Source organism: Beta vulgaris, chromosome 7 (assembly GCF_026745355.1).
Source record: "Beta vulgaris subsp. vulgaris cultivar EL10 chromosome 7, EL10.2, whole genome shotgun sequence".
NCBI classification, from domain to species: Eukaryota; Viridiplantae; Streptophyta; class Magnoliopsida; order Caryophyllales; family Amaranthaceae; genus Beta; species Beta vulgaris.
In genome coordinates, this window is record NC_079208.1 from 36,879,410 (window position 1) to 36,893,610 (window position 14,201).

Below are 14,201 nucleotides of genomic sequence, written 5' to 3' on the forward strand. Positions count from 1 at the left end.
ACTGAATCCGTTGCCTTCTTTGCTAACGGTGCCAACAACCCCTGTTGCTTCAGTAAAGCCCGCATCTTGATTTGCCACAGACTAAAACTATTCCTCCCAGTACATTTATCAATTTTGACATTCATCCCAGACATCTTTCTCACACAGATGGAACACCAAAGCTTTGATACCAATTTGTTATAACAGATGTGAGAGAGAAACAAATAATGAACTCAAAAACAATAAAATAAGACAACAGATTTACGTGGTTCACCAATTTGGCTATGTCCACGGCAGAGAGAGAGAATATTTTATAATGAGAAGAAACCAAATTACAGAGAGAACAGAGTGTTTTTCGTACTCTAAAACCTAGAATATAAATAACATATTTATATCCCCGTTCAGAAAACGCGTTTTCGCGTTTATCAGGCAGCCGCCCGATCGGGTCGGGCGACACCGCCCGATTGGGCGGTTTTACTCCTTCCCCAGATTGGTTGCGCGCCCGGTCGGGCGAGACTCGCCCGACTCGTTGTTCGGTACTTCACCTGATCTGGCAACCAAGCCCGATGGTATCAGACGATTTCCCAATTGGCCTGTTCTCAAGTTCATCGTGGGCCCGATCCGGCGGTCTCGCCCGACCCGATCGGGCGGTACCCCAGAGCCCCCGTTTTGACGCATTTTGACAAACACATTCAAGGCACTATTCTAAAAAAAATTACAAACTAGAAGTACTAAAAGTCTTCATAGTAGCAAGACGTTGTTTGGTTATGTTGTCTGCTTCTATATTAGCTTGAGGAACATTAATAACCGAAGACCACATAAATGATTTGACAAGATTTTTAATTTTCCTAATCGTCCATAGTAAACGAATATTTGGAGCAGGGTTGCCCTGTAAAAAAATGTTGGATTTGTAGAATCAGTGAAAAAGGTAACATGAGTAAGACTTTGTTGCAGAGCCCAAGACCTTGCGTATAGCCACGTAGGCAAGTTATGGCTTCGGCCTGTAAGGCAGAGGTGGCAATCTCAAAAGTTCCTCTTTTGTTCTATAATAACATTTGTATTTGTATTAATAATTTGTATCATAACACTATTTATATTTTATCATTTTATGTAAACTATTTACCCAATACTAAAAATTTAGGTTTCACAGACTTTCTCATCTATCAAATATATCTTGCGTCATATTCATTAATTAATTAATTAAATGTCCCGCTATAACTTATTACCTACCATTATGACAAAGGAAGTATTATTGATATTATGTAGTCCCAACGTAAATATCATGATCTCATATATTTAATGAAATTTAACACATCAAGTTGAATCTATAACGTTGAACTTATATAGTATGATTAATAGGACTCTATAAAAGTTTCAATAGAATAATCAGTCGATTTCTTTACATCTGAAAATTTTGTGTGATGGAATAAATTTGGTTTAATATTAGTTACATATTACTCTATTTGTGATGAAATAGATTTTAGTTATGCTATAATCTTAACATATATTCATTGAGATACAAAGAGTTGCATAATTTTCTTTCTTCCTTAATGTACCATAATCGTATAAACATGATATCTCACGCGCGTGTAGTTACCAATCCTTTTAGACCGGCATGATATGTAATTGCTATGGAATAATATTCAACCTTATCATCTTAAAAGTATATATTGATTATTTAGCTAATTGCTTAATTACTGTCTTAGGAGTTAAATTCTTGAAGTACCTGGATTGATTTTTAGTTTATTTCTAGCATATAGAGTCAACACGATATAAAGAAATATTCAGTACTATATAATTTTACTAGTATGTTATTGTTGATATATGGACTTTGTTACTTTTTTGGAACTGACCATGTGAATGCTTGTTGATCCATTGCTCTTGCTTGTGTTTTCTTTGAGATATAGAATAGTACACCTTTCCTGTTAACTGATGCCTGTTTTTTCATCCTTTCTCAGTAGTCAGTAGTGATGCTGAATTTGAATTTCATTTAATGATTTGAAGAATTTTTGTATCATACATCTCTTAACCTATCAGAAGATATTTCTTCCTTAATGTGTGTTCCTTCTTTTCACCTAAATTTTTGTTCGAGGTTATCTGGTGAACTGAGCTTATTCAAACTCAAATGCGTATTTCTAAAAACCATGAGATTGAAACAACTAGAATAATTCAAACTTCGACCGTTAAGCTCATAATAGTACGAACTTTTGACTATTTTGTAATGTATCAAACTTTACACCGAAAATCCAGAGTACGACAAAATCGAATTCAACATGATAAACAGGTTAAATGGGACACTTATCGCTATTTCCTTGGTTGTTTTTTAATGGATATTGCTAAACAAAACAAACTATAAAATTTCCTTTTTCTTTTTCTCTCTCTTCCTCTTTCCCTTCACTGAACTTTCCCCCAACTCCAACCCCAACCCCAACCCCAACCCCTACCCCTCCCCCACCCCAACCATTGACCACGTATCCCCTCCTCCACTCCGGAAAACACCACTGCTTCCCTCCTCAACACTCGAAAACACCATGTATCCCTTCCACCACCTTGAAAACCACCAAGCCCAACTAGTGGCGGAGCCAGGATTTCAAAATCCAGGGGTCGCAAAAAAAGACAAAGGATATTCAATATTGAAATTTTACAACGCAAAGGCACATTGTCTAATATTCATTGTCATACATTCCAAACTAAGAAAAAATTACACAAACAAAATAAAAAAAATTACAAGTGCATTCGACGGGTCTTCATTTTTTGGAAACGATCAATAATATCATCATCGGAAACTTGAAGAAACATATCTTTTTCAAGAAAAGTAACCAAACAATCATTCAAAAATTGATCACCCATGCTATTTCGCAACTTACTTTTTATGTAAGTCATTCCCGAAAACACTCTTTCCACACTTGCCGTAGCAACCGGAAGAATCAACATCAACTTGATGAGCAAAAATACAAGTGGATAAGCTTCATTTCTATTTGTTTCAACAAACTTCATTGGAAGGGAAGAAAGATCATTGACATCTTGGAATTCACCATTATCATCTCGCATATCTTCCATGAATATATCAAGTTGACAATCAAGAGTATCTAAATCATTAGTTGTAAATTTGGAAGGATAAAGAGTGACAAGTTTAAGTACCTTTTCCTTGTTGAAAGAAGAGAATCCATCTTTGGGACATAAGCAAGCCATGCATTTAAGCAACTCCATATTAACCTCATCAAAGCGATTGTTAAGTTCTTGAAGTTGTAGATCAATTACTTCTATAAACACTTCCACCCGAAAATGATGAAGATATGTCGCTTCTTTAACAAAACGCCTTGATCTTCCTTGAGGAATGTAATTATCCTCCATGTTGGGAACAACAATGTCATAATTTTTGCAAAATGAGGTAACCTTACTCAAATGAATCTCCCACCCACCATCCCTCATTTTTTTGCAATACTTTTTTAGTCAAAGAAACAAGTCTCATGGCATTAACAATGTCTTGATCTTTTCTTTGTAAAGCATTATACAAGTCATTAGTGTATCTAAATATTGTAGACATTAATTGTGCCATAAAAACAAAATCAAACGATTCTAGTAAGAGCACAACACCTTGAGCTTTTGCCTTATCATCCACATTTGAACCATTTTTTCCAATCATCACAAGTACATCAACAAGTGTAGGAAACAAGTTCATGACATTTTGTAGAGTTTTGTAGTGAGACCCCCAACGAGTGTCACCCGGTCTTTTCAAACCAAGTTCTTGATTTAACCCCGATCCCGTTTCATGTTCACCCATTTCTAAGGATCGAGCAACATTTTGAGCTTGGATGTCTGATAGGCGTGTCGCACACCTAACAAAAATAAATAACCTAACTAATCCTCCTAACTATATAGTAGGGTAAGTTAGAGTCGATCCCACAGAGAGAAAGTTGTTCTATGATTAGTGCTTAAATAATGGTAAGACTAAAGGAGATTAATATCAATGATCGTCGAAGTAACTATACTAATCAATATATAAATAAAAGATTCTACAGTTAAATATCCCCACTAGCACGAAGTAATACAAAATAATTTCTACCCCAAACTAATCAATTAAATGTCACAAGGAAAAGTACTCCCTATAAAGTACCATGAACCTCTCCCGAGTATCTATGGCTTCTCTAATATGCATTCAAGCCTACTCCCGTGGAATCATGCAAATTAAAGATATTAAACACGACACTTTAACATCCTAACAATCCATTCTACCTAATGATTTTCCGCTTCATTTTTGCTCAAACTCGTATTATGACATATCCATACGATCCTTATTCATTGTAGCTTCTTTCCAAGTGCTCCTAATCCTTAAGCTTAGCTAATCATACTCCAAATAAGTCTTCAATGCCTGAAATTCATCAAAAACAAGAAAACATACCGAATAGGAATAGAAAAGCATAACTTAAGAATATAATGCAATAATGAACCTAAATATGAAACTAAATGCTCTAAAATGCAACCTAAATGCACCTAAAAACTATATATAAATATGACTTATCAAACTCCCCCAAGCTAAACCATTGCTTGTCCTCAAGCAATAAGACACAGACACGGAAAAGTTAGACAACCTACAATATAGGACTACAACAGGGCTAAACACTCAATTGAAAACACAAGAGATATAATCACTACATAAGCCAAGCATCGAAACAAGCTCGAACAAAGCCGCATAGCATATCATGTATCGCAATCGACTCTCCAATCATACCACAAACCATCTCTCCCAAGCTAGATTTAACCAAACCTGACAGACCTCACTATAGTTATGTGCACTCAAATCTCTCATGTGTTTAAGGGATAAATAATGACTCTCAACCTAAATCAGTCGACTCAGATGAAGCAAATACTCTTTAACTTTGACTTTTTGACTCACTTAATACTCAACAATACAATACATAATGATCAAGAGGACTTTTAAGGGTTGTAATGGGGCTGAGGTTAAAGGTATGGAAATAATTTGGGAATTGTGGTGGAAAAACCAAGAAGGGGGAGCATCATATAACTGAAAACATGACCATAAAGGTCATAACAACTCCATGCAACGACCAACAATCTCCAAAATAATCAACAACCTTTTCACTCAAGAAATTCAATCATAACCCTTTTTATTTACTTAACTTCATTTTTTTCACTTCTTTTTCATTTCTTTTTCACTTTTTTTTTGTTTTTCTTTTTTTTTTTCAAACTTTCATTTCAATTTCCAAGCTCACTAAACATACTTTTCCATCCTTCTAAACCACAAATAGAGCACTTCAATTAAATAAAAACCAAACCAAAACTAATACTCGCTCCCCCAAGCTGGGCTTGGGACAAGAATCAAATGAGGTCAAGGCTTGTAATGTAGGTAATCAATCAACAAAGTCAGAAAAGGCTCAGCGGGGTAAAGGATAATATGAAAAGAAGAATAACTCTGGAGCTAAGATCATCAAATGAAACGCCTCAACCATATCAAAAAGTATGCACTATCAAATATCAAGGAGTACCAAGTCAAAGTCAAGATCAATGCAACAACGAGGAACTAATCACACATGAAAGAACAGAACTGACACAGATACGTCAGTTTATAGGCACAAAAGCTCACTTAGGTTAAGGTGTCTGCATAGTAATGTTAAATCGAGCCAGAGAGAGATCAATCAATCTTACCACAAACAATCAGTTGAAACAATCGTGCTAGAAGTATCATGAACAAGATGAGTGACATTAACAAATGTAGTAAAATATCAACAAAGTGCTCAAAAAGTCTAGCAGTAGTCCCATAGATGCAACTAAAATGAGATGAAATCTAATATGAGATGAAATATGCTAATGCAACTAAGAAAGCAGTACAATTTTTTTGGTTACACGTAAACTCCCACTCCTAATAAGCAGTACAAACCGTGCAACATCCTACGAAAGCAATGAAATCTACACTAAAAAGCAATAAAAGATAGAATATTCCTCCCCCAAGCTAGAATTTGCAGTGTCCTCACTGCATAAACCAGTTCAGAAAAGAACGAAAACCAACCCTAGATCACCAAATCACCAAAACCCCAACAAAGCCACAACACCAAAAAACTACACAAATCCCAACATCGCGAACTAATAATTCAATCAATGTACAAGATTCTCAACAAGATGGCATCAAAACAAAAATCCAAGCAAAAATCTGAGATGAACATTAAACAATATAGAGTGAGAAAAGATGCTTACTACCCAATTAATTGGGGAGAAAGTCAAATTGCTCAAAAATCATGTCATAATGCTTCACGAAGGCAACTTGACCAATTTGATGCCTATTTGAAAGAACCTATAAGATCATAAAAAAAAATTAGAAACATGGGGAAAAAAATATACTAACAAAAAAATTAAACACAAAAAGGAAAAGAAATAAAAGAGAAAAGAAAAATCAGAATAATAAAAAAATAAAAGGAAAAAAGAAAAAGGAGGAAAGAAAGAATCGAAAGGTGTGTTCAAATGGTAGGGGGGCGCTGGTTGTGGAAGTGGCGCGGTACTGGGCGGAAAGCGGGATAGAGGTGAACATTCCGGTGGCAGGGGCGTCGGCAAAAAGATCCGGCGCGAGTGGTGGTGCGGTCTGTGTCGCGGGATTCCGGCGAGGGTGGGAGCGTGGGGGTGTCGGCCGTTTATGGTGGTGGTGCGGCGGTATGGCACATGGTGGGTGCCGGCGAGGAGAAAGAGAAGATGCCAGTAGTCTGGGTCGTTGTGATGTGGTGGTCGGTTGTAGGGCCGTGGTGGCGTGGTGAAAGGGTGCCTGAGGAACCAGAACTGCGTGATGACGAAGGAGTGTAGGGCTGTGGTGGCGTGGTGAAAGGGTGCAGATTTTTGTGTTTTTCTTGATTTTTTTTTTCGTGTGGAGAACTTTTTTTTTTTAATCTCCGTCCACCTACAACAAACACAAAAATAAACACACCAAAGTGAGTAAAACTCACTCAAAAAGGTTAAAAAAAATATATAAATTTTCACAAAAAGAGAAAAAAAATAATATATATACAGTTTAGTCTCACCAACAATAAAAACTAAATAGAACAAAACCATCTCCCCGGCAACGACGCCAAAATTTGATAGGCGTGTCGCACACCTAACAAAAATAAATAACCTAACTAATCCTCCTAACTATGTAGTAGGGTAAGTCAGAGTCGATCCCACAGAGAGAAAGTTGTTCTATGATTAGTGCTTAAATAATGGTAAAACTAAAGGAGATTAATATCAATGATCGTCGAAGTAACTATACTAATCAATATATAAATAAAAGATTCTACAGTTAAGTATCCCCACTAGCACAAAGTAATACAAAATAATTTCTACCCCAAACTAATCAATTAAATGTTCACAAGGAAAAGTACTCCCTATAAAGTACCATAAACCTCTCCCGAGTATCTATGGCTTCTCTAATATGCATTTAAGCCTACTCCCGTGGAATCATGCAAATTAAAGACATTAAACACGGCACTTTAACTTCCTAACAATCCATTCTACCTACTCCCGTGGAGAACTTTATGTCCTTAATTGAAATACTCAAATCCGTCAAAATCCAACTCCCGTTGTGATCAAGACAATGGAATAATAACAATACTAGTTATCCCTAATCTAGTATTGGAATATGCACAATCAATTAAGCAAGAACAATCAACCATTAATATGAGAATTTAAAGAAACAATCATGAATTAAATCATACTTGGGTTCACTTAACCATAGATAAAAGAAACTACTCTATCATGAAATAAATGATGAAATCTAAAACTATAAAAGAAAACATAATTAAAGAAATCAATGAAAGAAACTAATAGAACTCATGAATTAATGAAAAAGAATAAAACTAGGGTTTACACTAAAAACTAGAGAAAAAGAGAGAAGAGAAAACTAAAACCTAAAACCTAAGAATAACGTGGGAGGGGGGAGGGAAAGAAAGAATGAAAAACCTATCTAAATAAATATTCAATAACCTAATATGACCTGGAAAGTAATTTACAAGATAAGGAAAGTCTTAATTAAATCATTAATAGGCGGATTAGTGATCCGCGCGTACACGTGGCAGATTCCAGCAGAAACAGTGCAATCTTCCGAAAGGCATAACTCCTTGCATAGAAGTCTCCTCGGGGTGCCACCTATCGTTGGAAAGATCTTCAAGTCTAGTTTCCAAATCTGGTGGAATTACTCGATTCTAATAAGCACATCAGAAGTTATGATCAGAAGAGTAGACGTGACTTTTTTCACATTTCTTCTAATGATTTTCCGCTTCATTTTTGCTCAAACTCGTATTATGACATATCCATACGATCCTTATTCATTGTAGCTTCTTTCCAAGTGCTCCTAATCCTTAAGCTTAGCTAATCATACTCCAAATAAGTCTTCAATGCCTGAAATTCATCAAAAAAAAGAAAACATACCGAATAGGAATAGAAAAGCATAACTTAAGAATATAATGCAACAATGAACCTAAATATGAAACTAAATGCTCTAAAATGCAACCTAAATGCACCTAAAAACTATATATAAATATGACTTATCAAATGTCTGGAATCATTTCTCTTCTTTTACAAGAATTTCCAACCACATTCAACAAGGTTCCAAGTGTATCAAAAAGCCAACCAAACTCATTATTCTTTTTAGCAACGGCAACAAGAGTTAATTGAAGTTGATGAGGAAAACAATGAACATAGTATGCATTTGGAGCATCATCCATAATCAAAGTCTTAAGGCCATTAATTTCACCTTTCATGTTACTAGCCCCATCATAACCTTGCCCTCGAATCTTAGAAGGACTTAATAAATGATCAACAAGCAAAGATATATATAATTGCAATTCTAAGAGACAAAGTGGTGGTATCCCCAACATGAACAAGTCCAAAAAATCGCTCTACGTTGATTTGAAGGACGCGGCCCACCAAGATCTCTTTGAGGAAAGTTATGAGTTTTTGGTTGACAAGGTTTTTTAAGGATATATGCCCTCCTAATCGCATTACGTTGATTTGAAGGATAATCCATTATGTTTATTCTTTTTCCCGGGTCATGAGGAAGAAGTTCAACATCATAAACCAACTCTTCATTCTCTAATGGCACATTATCCGTATTTGAACCACCCAAATTCATATCATTTTGGTTAATTTGAGGAGAATCATAAGATGGAGATGCACTAACATTAGATGATGGAGTACCACTATCTACCGGTGGCGTTGAAGAACATGAATTATCTTGAGATTTCATTTTCTTGAATATAACTTGTCGAAGATCGGGTTGTTTTCCCATTGTCTTTGATTTTTTTTATCTAGGTGTATCACTCATCGTTTCCTATATTCATTATTTAATACAAATTAACACATATGAAATTATGAACTAACTATTAAATTATATGAAAATCAATCAATAAATTACCATTATAAAGAAACTAAATCATCATAGAAAATTATACCATAAATTAATTAACACTACCTAATTTATACAAATTTACATCTCACAATTTCAACATTCACAAAAAAAATAAACAACAAACTAGCTAAATGCATCAATCACTTATCACACATTACAAATTCAAAAATTCACATATATATGCAAATATTACAATTAATATCAACCAAATAAGATTTTAAATATAAAAATTAGGAATTAGAAAATAAATAATGTAAAAGAATTAAAAATTGAATTCAATAAATCAATAATACCTGATGGGCTGACGGCTGACTGACGCGGTGAGTCGGTGACCGGTGACCAATGTTATCAGGATCGGGATCCTACTTTGGATCGTAGGGGCTGGTAGAATCGAATCGGTGGGATCGGATCGTAGGATCGTAAGATCCTACAATTCGGTGAAATACAGATAATTATACTAAAATATGGTGAGAACCTCATGTTAAAAATTTAAACATATTAATAATGATTTTCTTAGTTAGCAAATGATGATAGTTTTTCAATACAATAAGATTGAAGTAACATGCGATCAAATCTAATAGGAGAAATATAATATGTGAAATTACTTTATGATTTTTATATGGTAGGATCGGATCGTTGAGTCGTAGGATCGTAGAATCGTGTTAAGATCCTACCATGTGATTTTTTTGTGGTTGAGCAGGATCGAAAGATCCTACAAAATTAAGATCCTACGTAGGATCGGGATCGGTGAGGTCCTCCAGGATCGTAAAATCGTAGAATCGTAAGATTCGGATCGGGATTTTAACAACATTGCCGGTGACGACCTGTGGTGCGGCGATGCCGGCGCAGGCGTGCAGCGGTGCCTGATTGCCTGTGGCAGACTGGCAGTCGGCTTGGCAGCAATGAGAGTGTGAGTAAAAAAAAATTTGAGCGTGAGAATTGGAATTTGGAAAGGAAGGAGAGAGAAATTGATAGTTTTTAAAATTAAATGATTGTTAATAATTTTAATTTAATTTAAAATCTGATAAGAATTGGGAGTTGAGAATTGGGGACCACTATCATTAATTATTAATATATGCAAGTGGCAAGTGGCCAAGTGAGCCAAAAAGAATTAAAGAAAACTCTTTAATATTGGCATATAGCCGTTTGATTACTGCACCCAGCCCCAGCATCTGCACTCCTGTTGCCTTAAATTGCTCATTTCTCTCTCTTTTTTTTTTTAACGAAAATTTTTTAAATTTTTTTTGATTTGCGGGGTCATGTGACCCCACGTGACCCATGCTGCCTCCGCCTCTGAACCCAACCACCCACCCCCGAAAACCACCAAACTTAGCCATCCCACCCCAGAAAACCATCCACCCCTACTCCTTAACCCCCCGAAAACACAAACCCATCTACCCCACACGCCGAAACCACTAAATTCAGTTACCCTACCCTCTTTAACCACCCCTCCACTCCTTCATTGCCAAAAAACACCAAATCCATCCACCCTACCTACCAAACCAAGCCTTTGAGTTCCTATAAAAGCGGCAGGATAGGGGGAGAATGGCGTCGCATCGATGAAATTACACATCCAAGATGCATGGAGATTTATGGTTGGTTGAGGTTGAGATCTCCTAGATTTTGGTCGATGAACACGAGTGTGGTTTTGTGATGTCTACAACTTGTTATACATGAGAGTGGTTTTGTCATGTTTGTAACTTTTCATAAGTAAGGGTTGTTTTGTGATGAACAAAATGGTGGTCTTGGTGTTATATGACGTGTATTAGCTGGGAGAGAGGGTGGTTTTGTGGTAGGAGAGGGAGGTGAAGGTTGTTTTGTGGTGAGGGAGGGGTGATTTCGTTGCTTGGGGAAGGTGTGGATGGGAGCATGACATGGGGATGGTTTCAGGTCCTTGGGGGACGTGAGGAGAGAAAGAGATTTTGGGCTTTTAAAATTTAACATTTTTTTACTTGTTTTACAGGTTCCAAGTCATATTGACCTACTGTAGACATTTTGGTGCAAATTTTGATATATTACAAAATAATCTTAAGTTTGTATTATTATGAGTAAAATGGGAAAAGTTTGTATTATTAACATACGAGAATTCCACCTTCATTTCTTCCCTTATATTTAGCCTTCCCATTTTTTCCCCTAGCCTTATTGATCTTATGAGATGTTTTTTTCTCTTATGAGCTTTATCTATCACACAAAATCCTTAAACTATCATCTTGATCTCCAACTAAATGTTTTATGAGTGCATACGAACTGCAATGTTGTGCAAATCTTAGAGGGCAATCGCGATTTTCTTCTTGCACTAGGTTAGTGTGAAATTGTCTTTAAGACAATGCTTTTGCCATGTTGCGACAATTTGGTTTCATCCTCGGTTCTATAAATTTTATTTACTAGTTATTTCTACATTCCAAAAGATGATTATGGCTTCCAAATTCATTATTCCTAACATGTCTAAACTGGAACCTTTAGATGGTACAAACTATACACGTTGTCGTTTTGATTCATTTTATTTGGAACAAATTAGTGTTACGTATGTTGTTGAGGATGTAAAACTACCTTTGATGAAACTGGAAAATATAAATTTGAAGCGCAATTTGCTAAAGATGATGGAACTTGTAAAGGGTATGTTGTTGTACCATATGTATATTGCTTTACAGGATATCTATATGATGTTTAGTCGTGCTAAAGATATCTTGGATGCATTAATGGAGAAATATGGGAATGATGATGCTTGGACTAAGAGGTATTGTCTTAGTAAGTGGCTCAATTTCCATGTTGAGAATGTAAACTTACCTTTGATGAAACTGAAAAATTTGAATTTGAAGCGAAAAATTTGCTAAGGATGATGGAACTTGTAAAGGGACGGTATGTTGGTGTACCGTATGTCTAATGCTTTGTTGGATATCTATATGATATTTACTCGTGCTAAGGACATCTCGTATGCACTTAAGGGGAAATAGGGGAATGATGATGTTGGGACTAACAGGTACTGTGTTAGTAAGTGGCTTAATTTCGATGTTGAGGATGAAAAATCCATTATTTAACGAGTGTGAAAATATGTGTGTCCTTATGGCTTATGAGGGTCTTATTATTTGTGGTTATATCCCTATCTATTGTCCCAACTAAAAACTACCCATAAAATTGTAATTAAGGACTTTAGAAACCAATTGATGCATAAGACAACTGATATGACTATAAAGGAGTTCATAGGTCACTTGGAAATTGAGGAGGAAAATTGTATTAAGGATAAAAGGTCCTATGATTTTGGCGGTTCTTCTAAAGCTAATTTGGTTGAACCTAAGACCTCAAACAATTCTGATAAGAATTACAAGGACTTCAAACCCCAAGAAGAAGTACAAAAATATAAATTCAAGGGAAGTTGTCATAATTGGTGTACGCTTGGTCATAAATTCAGAGATTGCAGAAGCAAGAAGAAAGCTGGACAGAATCAAGCCAGCATTGCTAAAGCTGTTGATAACATTGTAGCTATTGTGTAATAGGCAAATCTGGTAGGTAAGATTACTAGAGAGATCGTTGATGCTGGAGCAAAAGACACATTTGCACCAATCAGAACATGTTTCTGAGGTACGACAAAACTGATGGCGAGAATGTGTTCTTGGGAATTGAACTTCTATAAGATTTCAAGGGAAAGGAAAGAAATTTTCAATAAAGTCATGGACAACTTCTTACTCTTATTAATATTTTGCATGTTCTTGAAATGCATAGAAATCTAATTTATTGTAGTTTGCTTATGAAGGTTTGTCTTGAACTTTCTTTTGATTCTGATAGGCCGGTTCTTACTTGAATGAAGAGTTTGTGACCAAAATAGGATAGTTTAGGAAATGACTGCCACTTATAATCCTGAACAAAATGAGATTGTTGAAAGGAATAATATGTTCCTTAAGAACATGATGAATGCCATGCTTATTAGTTATGGACTTCTTGATAATATGTGAGGCGTATCTATTCATTCTGTTTGTAATGTTTTGAACCGAGCACCTCCTAAGAAACTAGACAAAGCCCCTTATGAGTTATGGAAGGGTAGTACACCCAACCTAAAATACCTAAAAGTGTGAGAGTGTCCAGCAAAAGTTGGGATTCCTAGCTTCAAAAGAGATAAAATAAGTCCAAAAAGAGTTGATTCAATTTTTATTGGGTATGCTTACCAAAGTGCTATTTTTCATTCTCCTTGTTAAAGGTGCTAACAATTCTTATGCAGGTCATAACATTAATGAATCAAGAGATGCAAAGTTCTTTGCTCATATTTTCGCTATGAGATCCTTTTGAATTAATAATGAACTACCGTCTTAGTTTGGCACCTAAATGATGTGTTGCACCACCTCGAGATATTCATGTCTCACATTTTTGGAACCAAGAGGCAATGAGGCCCACAGATGTAGTCATTTGAAATGAGGCTATTAATAATGAACTTGTTTCAATCCTAAGTAATAATACTTGGGAATTAACTAATTTGTGTGAAGGTTGCAAGCTAATTACTTGTAAGTTGATCTTTAAGAAAAGGTTGAAACCTGATGGATCCATTGACAAGTATAAGGCTAGAATTATTGTCAGGGGTTTGCTCAAAATAAGTAATTGATTATTTTGGTATTATTCCCTCTGTTACCAAAATTGCAACAACTGCAACAATAAGCACTCAAATAGCCCTTGCTTGCATTCATAATCTAATTGTTCATCAAATGGATGTGGAACTCCAGTTTTTAATGCAGAATTAATTTGGAGGAAATTTACATGACTCAACCAGAAGTTTTTCAAATCCTGGTCAAGAATATAGTTTATAAATTAAATAAGTCATTTTATTGACTTAAGCAAGTGTTAAAAC